Below are 4,516 nucleotides of genomic sequence, written 5' to 3'. Positions count from 1 at the left end.
ACACGTGAATGCAAAGCCTTACTTATAACTCACATTTTATTTTAATGATTTTTTACATTCTTTTAGGTTAACCGCTCGAGACCAAAGGTGGTCCAAGCGAGTGAAATAGAGCAATTTGGCTTTAAGATCCAACCTCTTATTCAGAAAATGTAATATGTAGAAAATCTCGGTTTATGGATTGTTAGCGATGGAGCTCTTGGTCTATAATTTGCATGTACGTATCATAGATGATATAGAAATCTTACGATGAAAAAGCAAAATAAAATTTCCTTTCTAAAGAAGGCCTCAACTTTTATTAACCGCGTTCAGTCTCAAAACATTTGTGCCGGTCAGCGACGTAGCTTAGTAGAGGGCTAAGGGGTCCACCGCTTGTAAATTTATCCGTTTTCGTTCGAAAGTTTTGAGTCCACCCCCCCCCCCCCCCTACGCGTTTATGAAACTTTTTATACGTATTAAGTTCTCCACATGTTTTCGTTCAAATTTCACCACCGGTGCTGATCTTGACGGGGTATATATGTATGTGTTTATATATTTATGTAATATAATATGCAATACTTAGCTTGGAGTCTAAAAGTTGGTTTGTCACATAACTACTTTTGTGTAGATGCGAAGTAAAATATTGCAGATATTATACCAAATTTCTTCCAATATTTTATTTTATATTTTATTGAATTTGTTTGTCAAACCAAATAAGAAAAATACGCGTGCGTACCCTATCCACCAAACTAGATAAAGGGTCATTTGAGTAAAACCACTTCCCTTTATTTAAAGCTTTGTGTTCTATTTACAACCACATCAAGCAACTAAAACTTCAACCATAACACAACTGAAAGACATGGCGGAGACATGGTTCCGGTTGGCGGTGCTAGCCATGCTCATGGTGGCTTCCTCTTTTCCGGTGGAGGGTCGAATCCGTCATTACAAATTCAATGTATATGTTTTTTCTCTTTTTTTGTTTATTATTACTGTTTTAGTGCCATGCATGAACAAAATGTACGTTAAAATTATGAGTTTTTATATGGTTCCAATAATGCATGCAGGTGGTGATGAAGAACACAACACGATTGTGCGAAAGTAAGCCTATCGTGACGGTTAATGGTCGTTTCCCTGGCCCGACAATAGTGGCTAGGGAGGACGACACGGTATTGATCAAGGTGGTTAATCATGTCAAGTATAATGTCAGCATCCATTGGTGAGATGACTTAGATAAAATATTTTATGTGTGTATATGCTGATTAGTATACACTAGAGTTCTGATTATTATTATTTTTTTTAATAACCATAGGCATGGAGTGCGACAAATAAGGACGGGTTGGGCTGATGGCCCGGCTTACATAACACAATGCCCGATTCAGCCAAGGGGGAGTATGTTTATAACTTTACGTTAACTGGACAACGAGGAACACTTTGGTGGCACGCACACATTTTATGGTTAAGGGCCACGGTCCATGGTGCGATTGTCATTTTGCCTAAGCGTGGTGTCCCTTACCCGTACCCCAAACCTCATAAAGAAGTTGTGGTTATATTGGGTACATACAATTGATCACTAGCTTGTTTTAATTTAGTTTCATTTTAGTTTTGGTCACATATTTAAGTTATTAAGTAACATTTTTTGTACATTTTGTAGGAGAATGGTGGAAATCAGATACCGAAGCAGTGATCAACCAGGCAAACAAATTGGGCCAAGCCCCTAATGTTTCAGACGCTCACACCATTAATGGCCATCCCGGGCCTATCGCTAACTGTTTGGCAAATGGTAGGAATTTAAGTACTCTCAAATAGCCAATACATGTTATGTTTTATATCTAACTGGTCAAACGGGTAAAAACATAATGAATATGGCTCTTCTGGTCGAATATCGCTCAAAATTGTTGTTCTTATACCAAACTGACCATTCTTTTAAAAACAACCCGTTACTACACATACCCATTTTAGGTTAGTCAAAAACCCGTTCTGACCTGAACCAAAATGATAATTCTTTAAAACAAACTCATTTTCACTTGACTCCTTAGTCCTCACTCCTGCCCATTTTTTGGTATCATATTTACTCCTATGTTTTCATAAAGAGTTTAAACAAATCAATCATATTTGTTAAATCAGGTGGCTTCAAAGTACCAGTTGATCAAGGAAAGACATACATGCTTAGAATCATCAATGCTGCACTAAATGAAGAGCTCTTTTTTAGGATCGCCGGGCATAAGCTCACGGTTGTTGAGGTAGATGCAACTTATGTTAAACCCTTTACCACAGATACCATTCTAATAGCACCAGGACAAACCACAAATGTTCTTGTGACCGCCACTCAAAAAGCCGGTAAATACCTAGTTGCGGCCTCACCATTTATGGATGCACCAATTTCAGTTGATAACGTTACTGCCACCGCTTCTCTACATTACTCGGGCACCCTATCTTCTACCGCCACACAACTCATTGCTCCGCCACCAAAAAATGCTACTCCTGTGGCAAATAGTTTCATAAACTCGTTAAGAAGCTTGAATTCCAAAAAATACCCCGCCAATGTTCCGTTGACCGTTGACCATTCGTTGTTTTTCACAATTGGTCTAGGGATCAATCCATGCTCAACTTGTGTCAATGGTAGTAAGGTTGCGGCTAGTATTAATAATGTCACGTTTATTATGCCAAAAACTGCGCTTTTACAAGCACATTATTTCAATATAAGTGGTGTATTCACCGACGACTTCCCTAGCAAACCGTTAATAGCGTATAACTACACGGGCACACAACCAACAAATTTTGCAACGACAAATGGTACAAGGTTATATAGGCTTCCTTATAATGACACGGTACAAGTTGTTTTACAAGACACGGGGATGTTAACCCCCGAGAGTCATCCACTTCATTTGCACGGGTTTAACTTTTTTGTTGTCGGAAGGGGGATTGGTAATTATAACCCTATTACCGATCCTAAGAAATTTAATCTTGTTGATCCTGTTGAAAGAAACACCGTTGGTGTCCCATCTGGTGGGTGGACTGCTATTAGATTCAAAGCTGACAATCCAGGTAAACAGTCTTGCTTATATTTGTATTATTTTTATGATTCTAAACCGTTTCTTTTAGCTTTATATGAAACCCAAATCATTCTAAGATCGTCTTTTGTCATAAATCATAAATCTTAATTATAGGTGTGTGGTTCATGCATTGTCATTTGGAAGTACACACAACATGGGGATTAAAAATGGCATTTGTTGTAGACAATGGTAAAGGCCCAAACGAGTCGGTTACCCCACCTCCTAGTGACCTCCCAAAGTGTTAGAACAATTGATGAGCAAATTACCAAAGAATTCTTTTGGGCAGCCTAGTGAACTCCGGGAAGAATAAACAAAGCACAAACGAAGCCTAGTTGCTATTGGGCTTAATAACTAATGTATGAGTGGCCTGAGATATTCATTTTCTTTCTCTTATTTCTATTGTTGTATCATGTGCTTTGAAATTGTGTGGTGGTAATTATTTGTGAATTTTCAATGGGATATTGGTTTTTAATACTCTCAGCTTTCATTCGTTGTTAGATATTGATTTGTTACCACTACTCTCAATTTTCGCTCTATTTTCTTATACCACTTCCCATCTAATATTACACTAACCTCGTTAGTGTTTTGGACAAAAAACGTCATTCAAATTAGTTGAGGGGGTGGAAACGAAATTTAATTTGTTTAACTGATTTGTAAAAAGACAAAAGTACCCTTACTTTAATAAATAAAAAAATGTATTATTTATTATATAAATAAGAATATTTATTGTGGGACCATCACCTACCTTCTTCCCCCTTTCTTTTAAAACCTTAATTATCATCAAATCTTAACCTGCAACTTCGATCTTATTCTTTTAAAGTTTTTATTCAAAACACTTATTCATAATGATGTTGTTTTTGTCTTACACTTTCCGACGAGAGCAGCCAAAGTCACGTTAATCACTAGTTTGTTTCAATTATGTATTTAGTTTCCTTTTTTTTTATATATATTGATTATTTTTCTTTTTTGTTTTGAATTTTAGAGTTAGTGGTATTTAGATTTCTTTTTAACTCCCTCAACTAATCTGAATGACATTTTTTGTCCAAAACACTAACAAGGTTAGTGTAATATTAGATGGAGAGCGGTACAAGAAAATAGAGCGAAAGTTGGGAGTGGTGGGTAACAAATTGAAAGTTTGGAGTGTTATCAACCAACAGGTAAAAGTTGGGAGTATTAAAATCCAATATCTCATTTTCAAATACAGCTTACAAGGTTTTAAAATTATTAATCTAAGATGTGTTTGATTTTGATATATGAAAATTTTTTATTTTGTCAAAAGAATCGGATGTAGTTTACTAAAAAAATAATAATGTCTGGCTTGTAAATTTAGTGAAGTAAAAAAGTTGGAGTATGGTTGTGGCGGCCACTGACAAATGTGGTAGACTGGTAGTGACACTGATTGTAGTGGGGGTGCAAGAATGGCGATGGTGACGACTGTGGTTGTGGCACCGAAGACGTGATTGTGCTGGTTGTGATGCGGTGCGGGG

At 36.8% G+C, this 4,516-nt stretch overlaps 1 pseudogene across 1 annotated transcript; it reads left to right on the top strand.

Annotated features, from left to right (window-relative positions):
* The first annotated feature begins 672 nt into the window (after positions 1–672).
* LOC143604565 (laccase-4-like) lies at positions 673–3,357 on the top strand (annotated as a pseudogene). Its single transcript, XR_013148324.1, has 6 exons — positions 673–931; positions 1,041–1,192; positions 1,286–1,529; positions 1,628–1,756; positions 2,101–3,021; positions 3,144–3,357. The product of XR_013148324.1 is annotated as a laccase-4-like (transcript).
* Positions 3,358–4,516: the final 1,159 nt, after the last annotated feature.

This window comes from Bidens hawaiensis, unplaced genomic scaffold, assembly GCF_021521415.1.
Source record: "Bidens hawaiensis isolate Kalapana, Puna unplaced genomic scaffold, B.hawaiensis_p1.1 tig00065821_1, whole genome shotgun sequence".
NCBI classification, from domain to species: domain Eukaryota; kingdom Viridiplantae; phylum Streptophyta; class Magnoliopsida; order Asterales; family Asteraceae; genus Bidens; species Bidens hawaiensis.
This window is presented reverse-complemented; position numbering and strand designations above follow the sequence as displayed.